The sequence below is a fragment of the Pan paniscus genome, chromosome 1 (genome assembly GCF_029289425.2).
Source record: "Pan paniscus chromosome 1, NHGRI_mPanPan1-v2.0_pri, whole genome shotgun sequence".
In the NCBI taxonomy this organism is placed as follows: domain Eukaryota; kingdom Metazoa; phylum Chordata; class Mammalia; order Primates; family Hominidae; genus Pan; species Pan paniscus.
The window spans coordinates 5,405,446-5,432,843 of NC_073249.2; the positions used below are offsets into that span (position 1 = coordinate 5,405,446).

The 27,398-nt window shown below is 36.4% G+C and overlaps 1 protein-coding gene and 1 long non-coding RNA gene across 4 annotated transcripts in view; both read left to right on the forward strand.

The window, feature by feature from the left end:
* Nucleotides 1-27,398, forward strand: part of AKT3 (AKT serine/threonine kinase 3) — a 352,958-nt gene that overhangs the window by 113,714 nt on the left and 211,846 nt on the right. The window lies entirely within an intron of this gene.
* On the forward strand, nucleotides 575-26,772 carry LOC134728533 (uncharacterized). Its single transcript, XR_010109030.1, has 2 exons — nucleotides 575-1,266; nucleotides 5,678-26,772. It is a non-coding gene; the product is annotated as an uncharacterized LOC134728533 (long non-coding RNA).

Genomic DNA, 27,398 nt, shown 5'->3' on the forward strand with positions numbered 1-27,398 from the left:
GGAGGTCTGAGTTTGAGAGCCAAATGACCTGCTGATTGAATTGCAGAACCAGGCCAACTTTTTCAAGCACTCTTCAGGTAATATAAATAAGACAGTGCCATAGAGCAGGGATCTTTATGGTTTTTGTTGCAATTGTAGCTACTCTGTGATTGTGATGCAAGAAAACAGCCATAGACAACAGGTAAGCTAATGAGTGTTCCAGTAAAACTTTATTTAGAAAAATAGGCATCAGCCTTTTGTAGTTTGCTGATCTCTTGCATAGAGGAAAAAGGCACATTTGCAGTTTCTGCAGCCTACTAGTTTCAACAGAAAGAAAAGGGGCCTAGCAGAATCCTGCATACCAAGGATTTTTCCTCACCAGTTTTTCACCAGATAAAATACTCCATCTTACCAGAATTAGAGGGAGTAAAGGGACAGAAAGAAACCTGAAATAATACTAATGAGCTCTCCTTGTAAGAAGGGGGGCAAACGCTTTTCTCACAAGTCCCTTGACACTAGAATTTACTCTGTTACTCAGGTATACTGCCCTTCCAGTGGACTCAAAAGAACCTATAAAACACAAAGTATTACTTTGTACTGCATTTTCCAAACTTGAGAGTCTAAGTGTTTTGGTGCTAATTTTGGCGTAGTTTCTCTCATTTTTTGGTTAGTGATAGTAAAACCATGTAATGAGCTCCCAGGAAGACCCTTCTCTTCCGGCCACATGTGTTGACAGGAGGACATGCCTTTGGCCTATTTTGGGCAACTCAGATTACTCTGTGGATTGATTCATATTTTTTGAGTGCCTACAAAATATGAGGCATTTTGATAAATGCTGGGGATACAATAATGAGCAATAGTGATCCAGTTCTTACCCTCACAAGAGCTTGTGCTGTGTAACAGAAAGGGCTCTAAAAAGAAAAAGTGATTTCTAATTTGAAACCTGAGGGACTAGCAGCACATGCCAAAGGGGACAAAGTTCAGCATGTTCCGGGATTTGGAGAAAGCATTGTTTACCTGGGGAACAGAGTGTAAGGGGAAAGTGGAGATAGGTAGCTGAGGCTGGAAAAGGAGGAGGGAGCCTAGGTTGCAAAACCTGTGTAAGCACTTGGGTTTTGTCAGATCAGCAGGACGTGGTTGAGGGGCTTTAAAGCCATAAGATGATGTGAATGATCTCTATTTTTGAATATGTTCAGTCTAGGTTAGAAGAGGCAAAAATTGAAGACCTACATTTGTACTGTTCAACAAAGTAGCCATGGGCCAAAGTGGCTGTTGAGCACTTGAAAGGTAACTAGTGTGATGAGGAGTGAGTTTTACATTTTTGTTAATTTTGATTTAAAATTTTAACTTAAAATTTTAAACAATATGTTTTCCTTTAACTTTAGTATTTTGATTGGACTACGTTTCACATAAGTTATTGAAAATTTAGAGTGCGAATTGACCTATATTATAGGTGTAAAATTCACACTGGATTTTGAGTTCAAGATATAAAAAACAAGAATGTAAAATATCTCAATTTTTTCTATGGTTATATGTTGAAATGATCATATTTTGGATATACTTGGTTAAATATATTATTCAGTTAAATTTTACTCTTTCTTTTTGCTCTTTTATGTATGGCTTTTAGAAAATTTAAAATTACATGTATGTGTCACATTATGTCTCTTATTGGACTACTCTGGCCAGATTCCAGTTCAGAGGCTCTCATAGGAATCTAGATGAGAGATCACCATGATCTGTGCTAGGGTTGTGGCAAAAGCATAAGGTTTGAGAGTGATCTAGGAAATAAAATGTAGGATTTGCCATTTGATTAAATGAGAGATGGTGAATTCGTTATAAAGAAGGAAAAGGGAGCCTCCAAGCACAAAAATACAAGAAAATGTATGGTAGCGGAATGGCAGATTCAGACATGTAAACAAGCAAAAACAATGCATGTTATTTTTTATTGACAAACTAAAATAATGTAGTTAAAACAATATTCTTCTACCATTGGATTTTAGCATTTTTAATGTTTGCTTTTTAGTATATACTACCTAATTGCTTCTTTAGAGTTACATAGTTTTGCATTTCTTAGATTGTAACTGAACACTAAATTTTACAATGTAATGGTTTACCATCTTTATTTCCGTGTCATTATCTATTCATCCTCAATGAGTACTAAGTGGGAAGTGGGACTGGAGACATTTATGTATACTTTTGAGCATATAAATTCTCTAAACATTTTCAAATTTGATAACATAAAATTTATTTACATTTTCTTTAAGATGAAGCTTATTCCTTCTTAAAAGAACAAGTACTTTATTTACATGTGAAGGTTTACTAGACACCTCCCTAAAGTTGAAGCCCTAACAGTATCTGATGAATGTTAAACGTTTAATACTTTCCCCCATTGTCCTCCTAAGAAATAAGATGCATTTCTAGCTTCATTTTCCAGTCTCTTAAGCTTATGAAAGTAGTCGAGACAGTTTGTTGACCCCAAAGAGACCTTTTAGTCTCTGGCTTGTTAGACAACAGGGTCTGTAGTCTTCATTGGCATTCAGATCACAGGCAGCCACTGGGCTCAGTGCAAAGCCAAGCACAGCTTTAGGATTTAGACAAAGCCACCCTGGCAAAGGAACCCAGTTGTCAGGGTAGCTGGCTGTATTGTAAAGAACTGTTGCATAATGGAGAGACCAAGTAGAACTATTAGGATGCAAATGTGAAAAAAATGGTGGAGCTAACCTGCAAAAACAAACATTTCTTTTTTGGTGAAGAGTCTAGTCATTGTTGCTTTCTTCTGTTTTAACTTCTCTGGGCCAGGGATGTAGTTGGTGCAATTTGAGTATATTAGTTATCTTCAGTCATAATGCTATCCTATATTACTTTAAAATGAACAGTTAATTTGTAGGAAGAGACCACAGTACTTCAATGTTTTGGAATCTTTTCATAATTTACAAGTGCATCCTACTTTAGTCTAGATCAATTTTATATGTGATTTTTATTCTAGATTAGATGGGAAATCCTTTTTGCTCTTGATTTTATTTCATCTGATTTATAACAAAATATTGTTCTAATCATTGCCATCCAATGACTTCTCCCTGTGGATTCTCATAGTTGTCCTATTTATTGTAGAATTTTTGGCTCAAGAGGAAAGCTACTGAAATCCTTAAAACAAGAATTGCTTTATTTTACTAATGTCTTAAGGAAGTCTACCCTGTCCCTTTTCTCCTTTTCACTTTCTTTTGTTTGTTCATCCCTGTATTGAGTGCTCACTTTTTCTTTTGCTTTCTACTTCTTCATTAGTTCTTTTCTTTCTGCTTTTCATCTTTCTTAGCAAAACATTGTAGAACCCACACTTTGATAAATGCTGTGGTAGGGAAAGGGAATACTAGTAAGAAGAAGAAGAAGGAATAACAGAAGGGGCTCCTAACCTGGATTTAGGAGTCAGGGAATAACAATTACACCCATGCCTTACTGAGCTGTTACTACATGCCAAGCACTGTTTTAGGTGTTTTACCTGAATTAATCTCATTTAATTCTCATAGCAACCTTATGAGGAAAGCGCTATCACCCCCATTTTGCAGATGAGTATGAGGCACAGAGAAATAAAGTGACTTGTCCAAACTCACATTTTGTGTATGATAGAGCCAAGAAAGGCTTTCTAGAAGTTTTGAGCTTGAAGCTGAGATCCGAAGGTAGAGTAAGAGTTGCCTGGTACACTGTGAATGGAAGCAGGTTATGGGAAGAGGGACCAGCAAAAGTGTGACAGAAAGGACTCTTGCACCTTTCTGGAAGTGAAAGTAGATTAGTAGGGTTTGAGGGATTCTGTGAGAAAGGGACTAGTGAGAAATGATGCTGGAAAGATTGCTCTGTGTTCAGATAATTTACATTTGTTATTTGTGTGTGATGGTTCATTTATTCAGCAAATACTTGTGTCTATGAAATGCCACTTGCATGGCTGTTATCTGTTGGGAAGGTGGAAAGAAAATAGCAATATAGGGGTGGCATACATCTGGATGAAGTTACATGGACTTTGAGGTGTTTTAAAGTAGATGAATCTTAAGCAAAGTCTTAGTACGTCTGTTTTGTTTCAAATCAGCATATGCCTTGACTTTCTCATTTTGTTAGGCTTCCATTTCTTTATCTTCGAACTTAGTACTTGCAAGGCTCCTAATTTCTTTAAGATTGCTGTATAATACCATTCACTTCATTCTTGTTTTGGTTTGCCTTTGAAATAGCTTTAAGAACAAAATACCTCTATAGCTGTTATTTTTCTGACTTTTAAACCTTTATTGGTAGGGCCATTCTTTTTTCTAATTCTTGCTTCTCATTTTCTTCCAGGACTATGATTCCTTCAGCCTTCTTTAGTTCCTTTCTTTCTAGTAAATTCCATTAACATTGGGCATCAAGTACAGCCATTTAAGGCCTTTTATGTTTTTCTTGACCCCAGGTTTTTGGAATCTGAATGTTGATTTATCACTATGACAGTGATTGGTAATTGTAATTTCTAACATTGATTACTCACTATGGTATGTGCCAGGCACTATGCTAATTGGTTTATATAAAATAACCTAAGCTTTAGAACAACTTTCTGTGGTAGGTGTTACCAAATTATTATCATCCAGTTTTCTAGTGAAAGAAATGGGAGTTTCAGAGGGATTAATGTTATCCAGGTTACACTGATAATAAGTGGCAGAGCCAGGATTTGAATCCATGTATTTGACTACGAAGCATATACTTTTTACCCCCATCTCAAGCTTTCTGTCTAGCACTTGCATTTTCTTATTTTTACAGATTAAAAAAAGTATGTGGCAGATGGTTTAGGCTAAATATAACCAAAGCTAAATGCATCTCCCCCTAAATTACTTACCACTGTACTTAATATTTATTTAGGATGTATTTTGTGTTTAGCACTAGCAAAAGGAAGAATAATTTTACTTTTTAATAATATTTGAAATACTTACTTTGAACTTCAAATTCATTCTCCCATTCTATTTATTCTTCCATGGCATTGTCTCAAATGCCTGTCATTGGCTTCTCTCCTCTACAGTTTGACCCATCAGTTGGGCTTACATTTGTTTCCCACAGGTGATTGTGGTGAGCATGCACCCACTTTTGCAGCTATCTAATAAAAAGATGGAAATAGTTGGACAACTCATATCAACTATGAGAATGACTGGTGATGACTGATAGTAAGAGCTGGCTACTCATGCTAACGTTTGTTGCTAGGTATGTTGCAGTAGTCTCTAATAAAAATGGTGGAAAATGTTATGAGAGGAAACACAACGAAATATTTTTCTGGGTATAAAGTAATGTTACAAATTGCTTTTGGTATGAGTAGCCAGTTAAAGTTTCAAATATCATACTTAGATGATATTTTTAGAAACATCTTGAAAAATAGTCATGTGGTGCAGAATGATGTTTCAGTCAATGATGGACTGCATATATGACAGCGATCCCATAAGATTATAATGGAACTAAAAAATTCTTATTGCCTAGTGATGTAACATCATAGTACAATGCATTACGTTTTTATGGTGATGGTGGTGTAAACCAACCTATTGCATTGCCAGTTTTGTATAAAAGTATAGCACATACAATTATATACAGTACATAGTACTTGATAATGATAATAAATGACCGTGTTACTGGTTTATGTATTTATTATACTGTTGTCATTTCAGAGTGTACTCTCTCTGCTTTATTTTCTTTTTTAAAGGTTAACTGTAAAACAGTCTCATGCAGGTCCTTCAGGAGGTGTTACAGAAGAAGGCGTTGTTATTGGAGATGGCAGCCCCATGCACATTATTGCCCCCAAAAGCCCTCCACTGGGACAAGATGTGGAGGAGGACAATGATATTGATGATCCTGACCCCGTGTAGGTCTAGGCTAATATGTATGTTTATATCTAAGTTTTTAACAAAAAAGTAAAAAAAATTTAAGTAGAAAAAAGCTTATAGAATAAGGATATAAAGAAAATACTTTCGTACAGCTGTACAGTGTATTTGTGCTTTAAGCTGTGTTACTGCAAGAGTCAAAAAGCTACAAAATTAAACAGTTTATGAAGTAAAAAAGTTATAGTAAGCTGAATTTATTATTGAAGAAAGAAAAATATTTTGTTATTGTAGCCTAAGTGTACGGTGTTTATGAAGTCCACAGTAGTCTACAGTAATATACTAGACCTCATATTCACTCACCAGTGATTCACCCAGAGTCACTTCTAGTCCTACAAGCCCCATTCGTGGTAAGTGCCCTATAGAGGTGTGCCACTTTTTTTTTTTTACCCTGTGTACTGTATTTTTACTGTACCTTCTCTATGTTTAGATTTGTCTAGATACACAGATACCATTGTGTTAGAACTGCGTATTCAGTACAGTAACATGTTCAGGTTTGTAGCCTAAAAACTAGGTGTTTCTATGATGTTCACTCAGTGAGGAAATTGCCTAATGATGCATTTCTCAGAATGTATCCCCATCATTAAGCAATGCATGACTGTAATGGAGTAATGTGACCTGGTATTCTTTTCCCTTTTTATAGTTCACACTGTATATTTTTAAACAATACTTCAGTGTTTCAGTTTATTTGTGAACTTTGATTTGTGCACTCATTTACACATTCATACATACATTGATTCACTCCTTCATAAATACTTTATTGATGAAATATTACTTACTGGAAGTGCCAGTGAGGTACAGGAGATACAGCAGTACACAGTGCTGAAATAGTCACAGCCCTCATGGACTTGACAGTGTGTTTATCATTGGATTGGATTTAAGAGAATTAGCTAATTTTTTTCTGTTGAGAGTTCATGCCATATTTGACTTTTGGATTTTCTGAGATTTATATTAATACATTTGAAAATTTTGGTTTTAGAATTAGGCTAATGGTTACAGTTGTACCTCAGTTTATTGTGCTTTGTTTAATTGCACTTTGCACATATTGCATTTTGTACAAATTGAAGGTTTGTGGCAACTCTTTTGAGCAAGTCTATCTGTGTCATTTTTTCCAACAGCATATGCTCACTTCATTAGCATTTTTAGCAATAATGTTTTTAATTAAGATACGTACTTTTTAAAAGACATAATGCTGTTGCACATTTAATAGACTATAGTGTAGTGTAAATATAACTTTTATATGAGCTGGGAAACCAGAATTTCATATAACTTGTTTTATTGCCATATTTATTGTAGAGGTCTGTAACTGAACCCAAAAGTTCTCTGAGATATAACTTCTATATAGATTTTGATTTGGTCACTACATATGTTTATGATTGTTAGCTTATACTTATTGGCATTCTGAAATTTTTCTTTTTTCACTTAATATTGTTTTTGTGCTCTGTCCGTGTGCAATGTAGTTACAGCTGTAGCTAAAGCTATTGGTAGGTTATGCCTTTTAGCTGCTGTATAGTATTCCATTTGAATATGTAGCACTACTTTTTATTTATTCTTTAATTGATAGACTTTTAGAATATTTCCCCTTTTCCTCTTCTAGTCAGTTAATACTACAATAATTGAGGTCTCTTATGAGTCAAAACTTTAAACAGCTTTGAAAGAGAGCTATCTTTTGTCTCATTAATGTAATTTTAAAATAGAAGTATTTGAATTTTGCCTTTAGTATTTTTGATATTTTGCAGAAAGTTCCAGTTGACTTAGTTTAAATGGAGTCTAGTTTGTGTGCTTTTCATACCTTACCAGTAAAAGTCCTGAACTGGTCATTTTACTTGGAGTGTATGAATTGGCATAGCACAGTACTGAACAGGTAAAAGGAAACAAAGTATAGGAAAGCAGCTAATTATAGTAATTGCAGCTGGTTTCAAAGTACTTCTAACAGTTTGTGCATAATGCTTACTTGAAAGCATCAAATGGGTGCTAGTTGTGAAATAGAACACCTGTTTGTTGTTGAGCATGTGTTTATGCAGATGATTGTTGTTGTCAAAGCACCTTGATGTAGAGTAGTCCTGTTTACATTTACATTCTCCCCAAAGGATTAACAGTGTTCTCTCAATAAATTTGCAGTCTATTCTCCTCTCAAAGGCTGCTGTTTGGAGGGTGGTGTGAAAGAGGCAACAAGTGCTTGCTAATCACTTGAATATACATAATTAGCTACAGTCTGGTGCACTGGATTCTTTGTAGAACCATAACAATACTGATTGGCAAATGCACATAACAATAGATGTGTCACCATATAGTCCTTGAGAGTGCTGGTTGTTTGTTCATTGGTATTTATTACTTATTTTTCTCAACATGAGTTAAATTTGTATTATCAGTACACAAACTCTTTTCCTGTTCTTTTAAATGAACCAGTGTGTTATATAACAACTCTGTCATCACTAAGAAGCAGTGTTGTAAATTTCTAGACTACCTAGAGTCTGAGGGTATTATTTAAAAACACATTTGCTGTATTTAGTAATTCCAAAGATTGAGAAACGTCCAGTCAGCCACCGTCTCTTCCCTTTGGTAGGCTCAGCAAGGGAGTGGAGAAGCTTTTTAATGGAAGAAAGAGGCAGCTTTAGGTATGCTGTGGTTGGAAGGCTGTTGGCATGGGAAAGCTGGAAGTGTGGGTATCTTGTGTGACTGGTCTGGGGAACATCTTAGCTTTTTCTATTTGGTCCTTGGTTGTCATTGCCCAAGTCCTGACCGTTGTGGGCCTTGGCTGCAGAGCTTGTGGTTTGCCATCCTGCGTTGGTTGCAAAGGTTGTGGCTCAGAGTTCTGTGGTTATACATGATCTCACTGTTGTCCATTTTATATTCAGCCTCTCAGTGGGTAGTGTTGTTAAGATGAGGCGAAATTTATTTAGAAAAAAATATGTAAATCTATATGAGGAACAATATTAAGTAAATAATGTAGATGGCATGTGAATATGACACAAATTGTGAAGGTGGTAAATGAAATTAGGAAGAAAGGAAAAACTGTTACATGGTAATTACATATGAGGCATTTCACTGAGTGTTTTCCCATTTTATTTCATTTTATCCTCTTCAAAGCTCTATAAGTACAATATCATAATCCTGAAATTATAAATGAAGATTCTGAGGGTTAGTGAAGTACATTGGTCCATGGTTGCACAGCTAATAAACAGGAGCTGGAATTCCAACCCAGAGCTTACTGACTTGAGCTTACTGACTTTTGACTCTAAAAAGAGGCACAAACTATTAGTTTACAAATGTGATCATTCCATGAACTGAGGTCTTTCAGTGCGTCACTTCTAGTGCCTTCTATTTCTCTTCACAGAACACTCTTTTTGGATAAAGAGGGTTTAAAAAATAATCTCTCTATTGATTTTTAAATAGCTGCGGTGGCTAGCTTCCAAGTCTGCAACTATGTACTTCCTTGTTTCAAGCTGGCCTCACTATGTGCATAGAGGACGCCTTGGCTTATCCTAGTTACTGTTGCTGTACTGAGACCATCCAGTAAGAGTGACTCAGAGGTTGCCCATTACCTCTTCTTGCCCCTTAGTTCTTGCTGTATATCAAAGCAAGTGTTTTCTAAATTCTTGCAGACTCTTTGTTCTCTATTGCCTTATTATTGGTGATATTGCATGCCATTTATCTTAAACGTATGGATGGTAGAAAACATGAGCTGCTACAACAACATAATATATATCTACAGCAGGCTATTATATATATTTTTTGCTTTCATTTTGGCTTGTGGTAGATACTTACATATAAGAGTTTATGCTATGAGCAGAAATAATTGAAATGTCACGGGATCCTTCAGGTGTCACTCTGCCAGCCGGGAACCATTGTGGCCTGTGGCGCCCCTGCTTGAGTTTCACTCACTCCCACTGTGCTCGTTCCACCCACTCAGCCCGGCAGGCTGCACTCAGTTCGCCCAACCCGGATCCCACGCCTGATGAGGGCAAACCAGGCTCAGAGCACTGAAGGGTGTGTGAGAGAGCTAACACAGGGTCCGGCCAGCTGTGGTGGGGCAGGCAGCTCTGGGTGCTGGCAGAGGTGCCGGCTCCTTGCCAGGCTGCAGCTGGAGCAGGCGTACCACACATAGTTTCTGGTGCAGGTGCTGGTGTCTGGAAAAGGGGGATGCGGTGGCACCTAAAAACTTGGGGACGCCAGCAACTGCAGAGCCTCAAGGAGTGGGTCAGGCGTGCTCTCTCATTCTCTCCACCCGCGGCTCGGCGAGCAGGGGGAGCAGGTTTCAGCTTGTTCAGTCCCACCACCTCACCCCAGCCGGCGGCTCCCAGGCTGGCCCAGCTCCACTGCCACTTCCTGTCACATGGGGCAGCTGCCCAATGCAGGCAGAAGGCAGGAAGGCTATAGTGTTACAGCCCTGGCTCGGGAAATCCTGATGTCTCGGCCCCCAGAAGTGTCACTGCTTTTCACTCCTGCAGTCCAGCAAATGGGAGCATGTCACCACCCACAGTTTGGTGAGTTGGCCAGGAAAGTGTTGCAGCCCTTTTCATGCCCACTGTTGGGTGGGTCCCGAATTCTGGTCCTTTGTCCAGGAAGAATGAGGTTATATGGACAACTGGAAGGTGAGCAAGGTGGAGAAGTTTTACTGAGTAGCAGAACAGCTCAGCAGAGAGGAGACCCAAAGCAGGCAGCTCCTAAGGGTAGTCCTTACTTACCTTGAGTCCAGCTGAAGCTGGGGTTTTTATGGGCTCAAAATGGAGGAAGTGTGTGCTGATTGGTCCCTGGGCAGGAGGAAGTGCGTGCTGAGTGGTCCATGGGTGGACCTGGAAAAAACACCTTTTCATTGGCTGAAAGGCGTAAAGGAAATTCTCCCTCCAGGTTGTGGATTCCAGCTAGAAGGAGCAGCCAGGTTTTCAGGCTTCATGCTGTGTGTGGCCTGAAGGTTGGGTTTCACTGGGGACCTGTCCCAATCTGCCTAGGAATTTGTCTGCCTCCTGCCACTATCACAATTTTATTTCTGAAATACACAAATATTTAAAGCTGTTAGGAAGGTGTCAGTAGAGAGACTTGGAAAATACAGGCAAGATGAAAGTAAATTATTCTGGTAATAAAGTGACCCATTCTTATTAGGGAAAATGAAAAATATGCATAAAGAAGAACACTGTAATCTATCATTTATTGTCCAGAGATATTACTAATATTTTATGTCTCCTTAATCTTTTGTCTATGCACATATTTTTATTTTTAAAATACAACATTTGGAATTTTATATCTTGCTTTTTTTCTCTTAATATTATAAACGTTTTCCCATATCATTAAGGACTTTTAATAGCATTTTATAATTATTTACCTAACAGTTCTCCCTGATCATTAGACAGTTAAGATAGATTTCAGATCTTTTTTTAAGGTAGATTTTTATGAGTGAAATTACTGGCTCAAAGGATATGGTTACTTTCATGTCTCTTTATAATCTATGAGGTACTTGATTTTTTTCCTGGAAAGGCTGTACCCATTTATGTTCTCACCATATTCTCATGCTTTAAACTCAGTGCATATGCTCTTATTTTCACTAGTATTTTGAATTCCATCCTTTTAATCTTTTCAAAATCTCAAATCATTACCTCTCTTGTATTACCAGTCTCTCCCTCTCTGCTTTATCATTCACACCGGCATATAAAGGTGCAATAGTATCTTCCATCCTAAAAAGAAAAGCCCCCTCTTGACATATTGCTTCCCATTCCGCTACTGCCTCTATTTCTGCTTCTCTTTTAATAAAATTTTATTGCATGGTTTGTCCACACTGGCATCTTTCATATTCTCACCTTGTAGTTAATTTTCTGCCCTAAACTCTAGTTTATTTGGATTTCTTACTCCTCTGAAGAGTCTAATAAAAATCATTGACATCCGCGTGAACATTTTTCTCTTTCTTTTTCTCCATCTCTTAATATCATTCAGCACAAGTAGCAACTCAATTCTTGAAACCCAACCTTGGTTTCTCCTAACTCATTGGCTCTTCCTTTCTGATCTTGTATCAGTTCTTGATACACTACCTGATGCCTACTTATTGGAGGGCCATGTGACTCCATGGAGGACTCCTTTCCCTAAGGAAAAACTAAGTTTCCCTGAAGTCCTTTTTGTCTCTAATAACTTTTTTCCTCTTCTGGGATGTCTGGCATATGACTCTTGCCTTAGAGTCCATAGACTGCAAATGAGTTTGTGCTTTTAGTGACACGTACTTTAAAACTCATTGATCTTAGTTTTATTAAGTCTTTAGATTTTTGAAAATTTTCTTTCAAGTGGTTATTCTTTGAAATCGTGAAGAACTGACAGCATATGACCAGACAGTTTTTCTACAAAAGCATTGGGATTGCCTGTCCTGTCCTATCTGTTCCCATAAAGTTTTAGGTGAAATACAAAGGTTTATGATCTAAATTCACAATTGCTAGTATGATGCATTAGCACACCATAAGTTCACAGTACTCTTTGCACTATATTCCTGAATGATTAAAACTTACAGCTGGCATAGTATCAAGTGCTGGCTGCCCAAGTGTCTCCCTCACAACCTATAGATAGAGTTTATTGCCTGTCACAGAAAGGGAGTACACCACCCGGTTAGAACTTTAGCAGTTTCTTGGAGGGAAGAAAGCAAGGATAGTATGTACTGAGAATCAAAGTTTGGTTGAGGTTGAGTCAGTACTGGGTGTGTGTGTGTGTTTGATTAAAATTGGATGATGACCATTATGCAACAGCAAGGGATTCAAAAAATCTTACATACTGTTGGGGCTTTCTATTGAATCGTTGATGCGTGTTTCAGGAGTTTGCTGTGATGAACAATCAAACCGTTTGCCAGGGTGAGGCTCTCCCTGAATAGTCAAGTCATGTTAACATACACTGTGAGTTGTTTAGGGAGTTGATAGCTTTAGTCTTCAAGTTGTATGTGGTTTCCGTTAAACTATTAATGTCATAGGACTACAACATATTACTTCAAGCTCTTAAAATGGCTTTCACTTATTTTTGAGAGATGTAGCTGAGTGCTGCTTATAGTCAGGTCAATTCTTATAAAACGCCAACATCCCTCTATGCCTAAATATCAAATCAGTGTTATAATTATTTTTTTAAACTAAGATTATATCAAATTTTTTAGTTTGATACTTGCAAAATAGTTATGATGCTTTTTTTTCTTGGTTCTCTTTTTTTCTTTGCTAGAAAGACTTTGAACTATAAGGATGGAGGTTCCTTTTCTGCAGACTTAAGAAAGAGGATGTGAAACTTGGTTTCATGAGTTCTAAATACCTCAAGTTATTGTTGCAAGAATAGGGTTTTCAGTTTTGCAATTTCAGCCTATAAATTACAATGAAGAGTAAGAGTCCTTATAATAATAAACTTTTGGGGCTGGGAGCAGTGGCTGACACCTGTAATCCTGGCACTTTGGGAGGCTGAGGTGGGAGGATCATTTGAGGCCAAGAGTTCTAGACCTTCCTGGGCAACATAGCAAGACCCTATCTCCACAAAAAGTGAACAGAATTAGCCACGCATGATAGTGCATGCCTGAAGTCCCAGCTACTTGGGAGGATTGCTTGAGTCAGGAGGTCAAGGCTGTGTTGAGCTGAGATTGTACCATCGCACTCCAGCCTGGGCAACAGAGCAAGACCCTGTCTCAATCAATCAATCAATCAATCAGCTAACTTACTTTTGGTATTGTATGCTGATTTATTAAGGCTGAACCTAGGATTAAATGTTGTCTTTTGTCTGCCCTTTATTTTTCTTCCCTTAACAGATGCCATGTTGAGCTGCCTTGTCCTGATTTTGACCCACAATGTGTATTCAGCCTCAGCACTTATGTAGGTTAGGCTCCTTTTAAATGTTAATGTTTCACATTTATGCTTGTGTGAATTGCTCATTTTCTGTCATAACCTAGGGGTATGGAAGGAATCTGTTGAAGACCAAGGAGGTGGGCTTTACCACAATACTGACATCTCTCTTCTCAGCTCAGGCAGGGAGCCTTGGCTAGGCCACCTATTGCCACTGCCTATGTAGAAGGTGATTGGCAGAATCTTATCTGCTTTGCTTTGACTTTTCATTGCCAGAGTTTGTTGAAGGATGCCAGATGTTTGGGAAAACAAGTTTCTTTTTGCTTTCTATCCCTATTCTTGCCAAATTCTTACCTGTTTTTTCATGAGGATGCCCTGGCTTGCAAGAAAAAGCAAGAAAAATAAAAACATAAATTTGATTCTTAATTTGAGCATTCTGACCCATTTTCAGCTTTATATATCCTTGGTCCATTTTTCTTCCTGTTATTTTGACAACTCTCATGGCTGTGGGACTGAGTGCTTGTTCATAGATAAATATTAACTTTCTTTTGGGTTGAAAAAGAGAACATTGGTTGCTAAGTTGAGCAACCACAGACTGAGATTTTCAGAAAATTGATAACTTCTTTTGAGAATTTACCTGTTGTAATTTATAGAAACTGAACTTAAATATTACCAAACAACCATATTAAATATTTGCCATATTTTAGATTGTTCCCTGCATTAATTGAGTTCACTTTATAGGTGTAAAATATTTTTATATTTAGTAAGTAGATCAAATAATATTAACCCCACAACTTTTTCCCACACGTTAAAAAACACCTGACTCTTCATCCAGATAATTTTTCCAGATTTCACCACCGAAATTTACTTATACATCCTTTAATACCTAAATAATCAGTCTTGTTCTGTTATTATCTGCCTTTCGTAAATAATTGAAATGGATTTGGCTTACATATTGGGGCGTGGGTTAACCTCCAGTTGGAACTCTAAATTTATCAAACTTAAGATCTGTTATAATGCCCAGCAACAGAATAATTAAAACAGATTTGAAAAGATGAGTAGCACCCACCAGCATACTAGACATTAATGTTGGAGGTATGAAATTCCAGACATTAATGTTGGAGGCATGAAATTCCAGAGCTGCCTGCACTAGGCCTTTATGAGAACTAACCTTTTAAAAAGGCCAGTAGCTTTCCTAGTCTTCTACGAAGTGCCAGATAGATGAGTGAATGTGTATAAACACCTTTCTGTGTGTACTTTTTAGCTATTACTTTGAAAATTGTAACAACATATCTACTGCTTATCCATTTTGAATCAACTGTGATATCTTTTAGCCATGTATATGTGGCATATGTATTGTTTTCATTAAATCGTCGAAATTATATAAGCCAGTTACCACTTTCACTAATTTTTTTGGGCAATGGTATTTTGGAAGAATTAAATATATTTGAACTGTATATTGAAGTAGTCAAAGTGACCTTCAAAAGGAATGTAATGATCTTAAATATAATATTTTATCTTATTTAGTTGTCACAAGGACCTTATTTCTGTGGTTATGCCCCCGACCCTTAACCCTTGCAAATCTCCGTATGCAGTGAGCAGTGTTACTGCTGGAGTATATTATTCTTGTCTCTGAAGTAGAGACACAAAAAAGGCTGAGTTCTGTTCTGTTATTCTGCTAGATTGGTCACATGTTCCTGGAGAGTGGTGTTATAATTTTTTTTCCTGCATCTTTGCAGATAGCACAGTGCCCCCATGGAATATTTCACTCACTCTAGTCCCTGGTGAAGTCCTACTCATCAACCCTTCAAGTTATAGCTCAAGTTTCACCTCTTGTATCTTGTCTTCCCTTGTCACCATTTGAAAGTAAACTCTTCCTTCTGAAACTGTCAACACTTTCCAGAACTTTTCTTACTGCCCTTATTGCAGTTTCATTTCTTTTTCTCTTTTTTTTTTTCTTTAAAGACAAGGCTCGCTCTGTCTCTGAGGCTGGAATGCAGTGGCCTTATCATAGCTCACTGCATCCTCAAACTCCTGGGCTCAAGCTAACCTCCCGAGTAGCTAGAACTACGGGCATGCATCATCATGCCAGGCTAATTTAGTTTTTTTTTTTTTTTTTTTTTGGTCTAGACAAGGTCTTGCTATGTTGCCGAGGCTGGTCCTGGACTCCTGGCCTCAAGTGATCCTCCTGCCTTAGCCTCCCAAAGTTCTGGGATTATAGGTGTGAGCCACTGTGCCCAACCCTACTTTTGTTTCTTGTGTACCTGATTTTTCTTCTATATTGTAGGATATTTTATAACAATAGTTGCCTTTTCTTCATCTTTTTTCCCTCAGAAACTGGAAAGTATTTTGTTGGCCAGAGATCTGAATGATTTAAGAATGATTTTAATTTAAAATTCAGTTTTTTCTCCCAGGAGATACTGAGCTCTTAAATTAGTATTTCTTAAAGGGAGGGCAATAGTCCACCTGTATTAGAACCCCCTTAATTCTTGGTAAAAGTGTAGTTTTCCAGAAAATGAAATTAGAACTTGTAGGTCTGGATCCCAGAAGATGGATGCATTTGTATTAAGTGCCATGGTAAGTCATATTTACACAAAAACTGAAGATTCATTCCCTTAAATTATTATGGAAATAAATAAACATTAAGATACCATAAGTCTTATAATATAGGAAAAAATTCCTTACTTTTGCATTTGAAAAAAATATGCCTTTGAAAACTAAATTCCTTATTGATTCTCTGTTTTTGGTCTTGATTACTGATTTGCTCACCTAATAGTTCTCTAATGTATGTAGGTTTAAGGAACTAAAAATAGAGATATTACTGACTGAACTAGTTAGTATGTAAAGTAGAAAATGGTACAACTGCATACTCAGTAACGGGTAGTTTTACCTTTTTCTGGATTCTTTGTTGTTTTTTTTTTCCCTCAATTTTTCTAGATTTTGGCCTACCTTGTTTATCTTGTTTGTTTGGTGTAACTTTTTCTTTTGAGGACTGCAGGGATGACAGTCTTGTTTTCCTCTCCTGTATCACACAGCATTGTTACAGTGGCTCAGAAAAGCATTTCTGAGTACTTTGAGGATTATTTATGTTTGTTATAAAATGAAATTTGTTGTTTCTGACTCGGAAAATAAGGATATAAATTTCATAGGAATTCATTTTAAATGAAGTTTCTTGAGAGAGACAGCTTTAACTTGAATTTTGCAGCAGCATCTAAAACGAAGCCAATGAAAACACCTTTTTTTCCCCAGACAGATATTACTCTGTCTCTCAGGCTGGAGTGCACTGGTGCATTATGGCTCACTGTATCCTCCACTTCCTGTGCTCAAGTGATCTTCCACCTCAGACTCCCAAGTAGCTGGAACTGCTGGCAGGTTCCACTATGCTTGGCTAATTTTTTTTTTGTATTTTTTGTAGAGACAGGATCTCTACCCAAGTCTCAAACTCATATCATGTCCTCAAGCCCTCCCACCTTGGCCTCCCAAAGTGCTGAGATTACATGCATGAACCGCAGTGCTTGGCGTCAGTGGAAACACTTTACTCTTGATTGTGCCATTTTCTATAGGGGTTGGTGGCTGGATTGTACTTTCTAGTTGTGAAAGTAATGGTGAGGTAATGGCTTTGAGTCTAGGGATCAGATCCTTCAATCAGTAGTAATATAAGTGAGAAGTATTAATATGACATAGTGAATTATCTATAATTTCTAGAGAACATTTAACTTGCATTCTTAGATCTGGAGATGGAGGACCGGTTGATTCAGACTACATTGGCTTCAAAGTGATAAATTCTATATTCGCCTCTACTAGGACATATAGAAAAAGAAAATAGCTTTGAAAGTATGGCTCTTTCTTTCTTCTTTTTCTGAATAGTGACAGGCATCTATGAATAGTGATGAATTCAGGAAAACTCCTAGGCTAGACGTTATCTTGACAGTTGGTGGACAGATGCTCCTGATTTGAGTGTGAGACTGAGGTATTCAGAAAGCACTTCAAAACACTCTCCTATGCCAGCTAACATTATTTTCGTTATATTGTGATTGAGTTTTTAGTTGCTTTGTAATAATCCCTCAGATAAAGGGCCTGCTGTGAGCTGGGAAAAATGTTTATGATTTCTTTTGAGCGTAACAGCATATAGTCATTTTTATAAATTGTTTTTCAGACCTTATTATTACTTATAAACTAATGTATTAAAACACATATTAACATATTAACAATTTCACATTGAACATTTTAAATGAAAATAATAAATGTTAATGTTTAAATGAAAAGTGGCCTTGATAATTTTGAAAATGGGTGCCCAGACTTACTGCATTTCTTGAGAAAGATTAATTGCTTCCTAGACAGGGTTCTTATGGTGATAGTTGTTTTTACATTGCTCATGTCTAATATAATATTTGAGGTATAATTTGCCATGGTATTTCTTTTTCTGAGTTAGTTGATGTTTTATTGAAGACATGAATCATTATGTGATTCTCTCCATTTAGGAAAAAATTTTCCATCTTTTTCAGTAGGGATTGGGCAGGTCATTCTCATCCAGGGTTCTCTAGCTTAGAATTTGTTCTTCTTAGTCTGAAGGAAGTTGTTGACTTTTTATGTGTATTATAAGGGCCTTCTTTAACTTCATGCTTTGGTCTGGGGGTGTGATGATCACTAGAAATGGTGAAGTTATGTGATGGGGGAAATGCCTTTTATAAAACAAATTTTGGCAATTATGTTGTTTTCCCCTTAGCATTTTATTCATATGCATGTACTCAGAAGCATGCACAGAATATTTAGACATGTTAACATTTAGATGGAGCTGCTTTGATGGAACTTTATATTATAGAGTAAATTTAGGTTGTTGCTATTTTAATGTATATCTTTTTCTCTGAAGTTTTATAGTATAATGTTTCTTTTTTATGATAACCAGTTCAAATGTAAGCATAATATAATAAAACCTTAAGCTCGTAGTCTAGTCCTTGCAACACGAATATATATAGCAGATGTGTCAAAATATATGAATTGTTCTTAATGTTAAACTTTTGTTCGTGAGAATAACGTAACACCTGCTGTGACCTGCTAAGCTGTGTAAATTTTAATGACTGTAAAACTGAAATGTATTCATAGCCAAAATGTGTTTGGAAATTATTTGGAATGTCTTATGCTTGGCTCCTTTAGAGATTTTGTTATATAATATGTAGGAATTTAAATCTGCTATAAAAGTTGAAAATTATTATAACGTCTATGTTACTTAAAAGTTATCTAGAAAATTATAATACCTAGGTTACTTTTATCTTTTCTTAAAAAAGTTATCTGTAGGGTAATCTCACCTCTGATGTGCCTTGCCTGGAAGCAACAGAAGTGTTATCTAATACTACACAAATTTGTTTCCTTTTAGCAGTGGCATTCTTTAATTCTACAAATATTTTGATACCTTCTAAAAGTAGGTAGGATTACATTGGCATAGTAAATTTCCCAGGGTTATTAATTCCTTTTTCTCTCCATTATGTAAAAAATAGTAAGAAAATAGAAGAATTATAAGGGTAATACTAGTTTATATTTGGTAGTATAGTAGTGGAAAGGGAATGATCCCTTTCCTCCCCATCGTAAGGGTTATGGCCAACACTCCTATAACAAAATACAGATTAATAAGAGAAAAGCATAACAAATCTGTTTAATTATAGTTTTACATGACACAGGAGCCTTCAGAGTGAAGACCCCAAACATATGGGACAACTATCCATTTTTCAGTGCTTAGGTTCAGTGAAAAATGGACAGCTATGTAGAAATAGGACTGGGCAAAAAGGTTATGATCTAATATTAATAGACTGCATATAACAACTCACCAAGACCTGTCTGTTCAGATTCTTCTTGGCCTCTCTCTTGTAATGTTTCTTCCTCCCAGGTATGGGACAGGACCCCTCTGATGAGGGTCTTATGACCTATATTATTGGGACAAGGGTAGGTCAGAGAATTTCTAGACAGAATTTCTGTCTAGGCCAGTTCCTAGACAGAAAGGTGAGGGGAAGGTTAGAGTAGTAATTGTAGTTTTTATGGCTGGCTTTGGAGAAGAGAGATCTAGTCTTTATTATCTGCTTTGGTGAGGAGGAATTCTGGTGTCTGTACTTGCTTTGGGGGAGAATGAGGGGCAAGAGACAGGAGGGCAGGAGAAGATGACAGAGATCCAGGTTCTGAGGCTGCTTCTGATACCTTCCAGTGTCCTTTAGTGCAAAGTACTTTGCGTGCTGAAGTGCCATATTTTGGAGTATTGTTTTCTGAGCTCCAGCATTAGCCCTATTTGCCAGTAGAATATGGTGTGGCAAGTACTTTAAAAGAATGCTTTACATGCTTATTTTCCCAAGAGTATATACCGTGAGCTTTTCGGAATAGTTGGACCATCTGGGAATACATAAAAAATAAAAGGAAAACAACAAGAGATTATTGCATTTTGATTGGCTCCAAATTGCATTAACCCTTAATATTTATCTACTTTATAATTTTAAGATACTAATATTTGAGGAGATCTCTTTATTCAAATTACTGGTTTAAGATAATATTATGATATTAACAAGTCTCTTTTTTTCTCCTCACATCTTTTAGACCAGAGCAGACAGGCCAAGTCAGGCTGAGATCCTATTTATGATAAAAATCATAGAACTCTATGTAGTATTGATAAAACACATGAAGATTATATTATACTTAGCTTTTAATTATATTTTGACATTTGCTCATGTTTGATTTAGAACTTTTTTATTTTATTTTTTACTATGTCTTTTGGTCTCATCAAAAAGATTTTAAGATCCTTTTTATTTTGGCAAAAATATATGTAACATAAAATTTACCATTTTAACCATTTTTAACCATTTTTATTTTTATTTTATTTTTAATTTTTTTTGAGTTTGAGTTTTGTTCTTGTTGCCCAGGCTGGAGTGCAATGGCACAGTCTTGGCTCACTGCACCCTCACCTCCTGGGTTCAAGTGATTCTCCTGCCTCAGCCTCCCGAGTAGCTGGGATTACAGGCATGTGCCACCATGCCCCGGGCAATTTTGTATTTTTAGTAGAGACGGGGTCAGGCTGGTCTTGACCTCCTGATCTCAGGTGATCTGCCCACCAAGGCCTTCCAGAGTGCTGGGATTACAGGTGTGAGGTACCACGCCCGGCCACCATTTTTAGATATACAGTTGCTTTCATTTCTTATGTCTCTCTCTTAACACTAAGGTTATTAAGTAAGTATTTAAGAACATACAAGAGATGTTCAGTGTAGCAGAGATTGGCCAAATCCGTTTGCGCGTAATACACCTACTCTGCCCTAGCACCAATCTAGACTGTTTTTTGCCGCTGTCTTGGAGTTAGGTGTGGCCATACGACTGAGTTCTGGCCACTCACATGTGAGCAGAATTAATGCATGCCTCCTCTAGGCTTGGGTCATGAACATCTGTGTTCAGTGTTCTTTCTCTCTTCCCTTCTGATGGCAGTCATGAAACCAAGGAGATGGAAGAGCCTCTAAAAGAGAGGATTCTAGGTCCTTCAGTCACTGCCATTGAAAGGAAACATTGTTTTGACCTTACATGAGCCAGAAACAAAACTTTCATTGTAGTAAAGCACTAAGTTGTCATGATTTACCTCTCTCAGCAGCCAGCATTACCTTCACTGATACACTCAACAGTGATTTGAGTACGTAATTTAGTTTACTCAAAATATACTTCTCATTTCTTAGCAATTGGAATTGGTAGTCAGGAAAACTAAAGTTGAACTGAGGAGTGAGAAATTGGGGTGTGACTCCAGTTGGAGGAAGACTCGGTGTGGAACTCGATGAGATGAATAAAAGATAGAACAATTTGGAATGTTTTGTTAGGGAATTGATACAAAAAACTTAAAGTTAGCAGAGAGTTATGTGAATAAATTAGAGTAATTTGGGGAGTTGTAGGAGTAGGGGGGCATTATGAAATAAGAAAAGTCTCTGAGAGTTGGGATAGGATTTAAACACTATCGGTTTTTTTAAAAAGGAATTTTGCCACATTCCACATGCAGCTTGCAAATGTTTTTGCAATGACTGTCTTGACATACGTGATACTCAGAAAAAGGTGGAATGTTTAAATGAATAGAACTGCATACCTATATATCTTGTTTGCTGGGAGTTAGATTCATTACTTGAATAATTTCCCTAATGAGTCATTCCCTTAGGGGAATTATCCCTAAGGGAATTATCCCCTTAGGGAATGACTTATCCCATGAAAATAATTGGATTATGGCTTGTTTTGTGCATATATGAAATCCAGTTTGTTGGACTTCTACAACACCTAAATATAGGTGAAATTTACCTTGTGTTTTGGACATGCAAAATATTGGATAGAATATTTAAAAAGAAAAAATTCATCAATTCATTTTGCTAGCATTTACTCTTCATAATTGAAGCTGAGGCTGGGCGCGGTGGCTCATGCCTGTAATCCCAGCACTTTGGGAGGCCGAGGCGGGCAGATCACGAGGTCAGGAGATCGAGACCATCCTGGCTAACACGGTGAAACCCCGTCTCTACTGAAAAAAAATACAAAAAAGAAAATTATCCGGGCGTGGTGGTGAGGGCCTGTAATCCCAGCTGTAAGGGTAGCAGCCTCGGGAGGCTGAGGCAGGAGAATCACTTGAATCCAGGAGGCAGAGATCGCAGTGAGCCAAGATCATGCCACTGCACTCCAGCCTTGGCGACAGAGAGAGACTGTCTGAAAAAAAACAAAACAAAAAGTAGATAGGTAAAATGTTTGTGGCTTTAGATAGTTTTTTTTAAAAAAAAACTTTAAAGTGAAGATTTCATAATTATAAATTAAAAATACACTACATGACTCACTTGATGTTTCCAATTTTCATCTCCTATGTAAATAACGATACAGAGAATGCATACAATCGTTGGCTTGTGGACATCCATGTCCCCAGTTGTGTGTATGTTGGAAATGGTTATAAGACATGGGGATTTTCTTACCTCCTGTTCATAATTGCTTCAGCTACAGATCAGATTCCCTGCTAAACAAATGGTAAGAGACCACCTCAGCTGAGCCTTGGGTGGTGTTTTAGGAGCAATTGCTACCTCTACTTGAAAAGGAAAGGTCCTCTGTTTTCTTATGCATAGCATCCAATGTAAAATGAATGTAGCTCTCTTCTTTGACCTTACTCTTGTTTGCATACTTTAATGGGTGTAATCATAGAAATGTTGCATATTCAGCATAACTGGATTCTAACTTATAATTTATTTTAAAAATAAAAGTACTATTAAAAGGAATTTGAGATTCCAGGATTTCTTACAACTATAATGTAGAATGTATGTTTTATGATCGAAATTAGCTGGACTTGAAGTCAAAAGAACTAGTTCAATAACATGTGTCTTAACTTGAAATCTTGGTTTCCTAATCTGTAAAATCACCAATATACTAGAATCTTGGTGTTAAAAGTAACCTATGGGGCAGTTTGATACCAGCTTTAACTCAGAACTCAAATTTCTTTTATAACATCTTTGATATGTGGCCGTCCAATGATAGGGTGCTCAATGTCTCATTCTTTAATCAGGTGCTTATAGCTTTGAAACTCTTGAGCATAGAATACTGATGGTAATATTAATATCTGACTTGTCTCTCATATGAAGTAAGGAGAATGAAAGCAAATATTAAAGTAGCAAGTAGTAGTTATACAGTGCTTTTTAAACTAATGACATGTGGGAACTAGTTACCATTTGTATTAATAATTTTTTAAAATGATAAACTAAATTTTAAATCTCTGACAATGACCGTTGGAACCCAGCCTGTTTATCAGGTGGAGTCTGCCAGTGCTTCCAATATTTTTGATACTACCTAGTCCTTGAAAATTAAAAATCTTGACCCACAATTTAAAAGCCACTGGGTATGACTCTTGGGAAGACATTTCGATTACCTAGTATACAATAATAGTAACTAAAAGACTTTAATACAAATTGAAATTATATGGAAGTTACTTAAACATTTCTAAAGTAACACTAAACCACATTCTTTAATGTATTATGTGTCATGGGTAGCATTGCCTGTAAGAGGTAGCAGCAAGCTGAGTTTATGAAGGAAAAGAACTTCTGAGTGAGCTAAGGAGCTGGTGGGTAGAGTGTGGAAGATGGAGCAGACAGACTGAGATCCATCCAGGCCTGGGAGGGGAATGGGAGAGAGACCAGGGACAGAAGCCAGACTTGACACAATCCCTGAAGAAGATAAAAGAAAGTGATTTAATCACCTTCCAGATCTTACTTGCAAAAGGGCTACCTATATTCTTTGGATGAAGTGTTAGTATTATTAGAATGACCCATTTTTACTTGTGTTAGCTTCAGTGGATCTTTGTTCCTTGTAACTGAAAGAGTTCTAATAGAGCATTAAGGTTAAAGACAAGTATCAGGGGTAAATATTTGGCTGAGGCCTACTTCTGAATACTATTCTAGACATGACCTCTCCTCTTTTCGTTCTTTTTTCCACAACATCATTATAAAATATGAAGTAATCATTTTTAATTTCTTGTCTTTCTGAATTTAAAATTCTATGTTAGGTATTCTCATTGCTTGATTTGTGTTTATTATAGAAATGAAGAGTTTGTTTTAAACTATGCATTACTCGAATTTCTGCTGAGGAAGTCCATATCCATATGTTAGGTTTTTTGCATCCCAAAGTCTTGGATTAGGTTTTGCCATCATTGTTAGTGTATCAATAGACCACTGCATTATTTTCTTAGTGGTATGTCAGTCTTTGACTTAATATTTGCAAGTATTTAATAATACCCCATACATTATAAATTAAATTGTATTTGGTACCTGCTAGACCTTATGAGAAATTATTCACATTTAATAAGAAAACAGCAACTTGTTACTTTTGTGGCAGATATGAGCTCTTAAAAGATGCAACATAGGTAAATAAAAATGAGAATGTTTACCAGACCCACTAGGATCATTTGGTTCTGTAATTCTTATTTATGAACATTTTCTTACAGCTTTGTTCTAATTTAATTATCCCTATTCCCCTTTAGGTAAAGGATATCAGAATTGTGATTATATGAAGAAGAATTCTTCTTAAAAATCATGTATTCTTGGCAAATATTTCTTATTAGAAGCTTTTAAAACAGTCTTAATTTTTCCTTACAGACAAATTTTTCTGCAGTGTTGTCATTGATATAATCAAAATGGTTTCAGGTAGTTCAGAAATTGTTGACAGATTTAACTAAGAAAAACTTTTGATCAAATGCTGTAACAACACCTTTCCTGGACAAAGCCATCATTATTTTGTTAAATTTTCAGATCTTATATTCACATCCCATTTACCCTAAGTATTATCACTAAATGGAGTATTCAGTGTACACACATATCCTCAACTTGATTTTCCTAAATGGAAACAATTTTTTTTCTCCACTAAGAATGGCTTTTTATTCATATGAATGTGATAAAAAGATAAGTCATTTGGTAACACCTTTGAACCTGTTTTCAAAATAATGAAAATTTTCTCTTCTAAAAATACTTTTTTTCTTTCCCTCGTTTATTTAACAAGAAGAGTTATTATGTAATGTTTTTCTGCAGATTTTTAGAAAAAGAATGATCTCTCTCCACTTTGTAGAGAATGATCCCATTTTTTGTTTAACACCAGATAGTATCATGACATTGTTAATACAGTAGGATTCACCCAGTTTGAAAGTATGCAGAATCAGACTTCTGTTGTTGGTCACATATTTCTCAATCAAAACATCTGTCTATGTCAAAACCAAAGTCGGCCCAGTATAATGAACTTTTAAGACCCATGTTAATATTTAAAAATATTTGGTAAACTGTAAAGCAGTATACAAAAGTGAATATTTTTATCCAAGGTGTAAATTGGTCATATGGCCCAATACCAGTAGCATAAAGGGAAGCCACTATACTAGTAGTGGGTGACCAAGTTTATTTCTGTTAAGCCAAAATGGAGATTTATTATAGAAAATTATTAGTGGTACTTTCTGGATGAAGCCATTCCTTCTTAATGTAATTATGCCCAATTTCCTGGGTGGAGTCACAGTCTTTCTTCTAAAGACAGATTACTTCAAGCTTTAGTAGGGACTCTTAGTTCTGTCTTGAACTAACAATACCTTAAAATATTCTGCTTTTTCATGTCCCCAAAATATTGATCAGAAGGATACTTGTGGTCAAATGGATGCTGTAGAAATTCAAACCAGTGATTTTACTCCACTTGAAATTTAAAGGATTCATATGAGTTCTAGTTGAGTATGTCAGTTTTAGAACATAGTTTATATTGAGTAAACACAGAATATTTTACCTAAAAGGGGCACACAGATGTCATTACAGTGAATTTACTTCTGATTAAACTAATCTTGTTCCCTATATATTTTGATATATATTGTGCCATGATAACCAATGTACTATTAGTGTTATTAAAGTCTTGCTTCAAATAGTAGATTTGTATAGAATTTTGAAGTACACAAAATAAGTCAATTTATGTTTAGATTTAAAAAAAATGTGAAAGCTTTTCTATATTCTCCTCCCCGTGCCAGATAGGTGCTTGGCACATAGTACTTAATAACTATTTAATAAATGACAGAATTTCTTTTCCTAAAATTTTTAGGACATATGCAAGGAAATTTCTCTTGCATCTAGGTTTACTGATGTATATGAGGAAGAGTTACATCTGCTTCAGTGAAATACAAAATTAAACCAGGTGATCTTTCTGAAAAATTATTCTTATGGTGACATATCAGAAATCTTATCAACAGCTATAGTTTATTCTGTTGGAATTTTCAAAATATACTGTACCTTAACTTAGAAACACTCCAATGAACTTGTATTCATTAGTTTTTTGTTGAGTTAAAGAAAAAATATCTTTACAAAGTGGACACATTGTTTAATTTTGTTTTGCATTTTACTAGATTGCAGTGCAAGGCCAATAAATTAAACCTAGGCAGTTCTCTTGCTAATTACACACAACTTATCTTGAGTATCAGATATTCAAATCCATTTTATGAATATGGTAGAGAGAATAACAACTGTAAAACAAAGCAGTGTGCATGTAAGTGACTGTTAGCGTGCATTTCAGAAAGGATAAATGCTCACCATATGGTACAATTACTGTGTCCAAGTTTTCAAATTAGCTTCTCTCATCCTCCTTATTACTGTCTTTAAAAAGAGAGGAAAAAACCCAACATGATTTATCTACTCTGCAGCAGAACTCTTGACGCAAAACAGCAGCCCAGTTCTGTCCAGTTTTTTTTTCCCTTAGCATAATAGAGGCTGTCGGACTTTTTTATACTAATTACTGTGTGAGCCTCAGATGAACCCCCTTCAATTCACAGGGCTTTGTTAAGGGAGGAGCTGTCAATGTGTCTGCCCGTTTGCAGCTGTGCTGTGGCTTTAGCTTGCTTAACATTATGCTGCTTTTTAGACTTGACAGAAGGGATTTTTTTTTTTTTTTTTTTTTATTAAGGCAAAGCAGCCTTGTAGCGAAATGGTTTAAGCAGCTGCATTGTAGGGAAGCACAAAGAAGTTATTATTGTGTCTGTTTAGGGGGGTAGGATGGAGGGGGAGATATTCGGCTGCTGTTGATGCCGATTGTTGACTTGCCATCTGCCAGATAGGGAGAAGAAAAAAATGACAGCTCCAGCAGGGTGTTCAAGAGGTTGTTTGGAGAGACGCATAAACATGTGCAGATGTCGAACTGAATAATGGCTAGAACTTGAGACGGTTTATGATGCTGCTGATGTTTGTGCATATACAGAATGAATGTATGTGTGGATTTGGTTAACCAAGGGTAC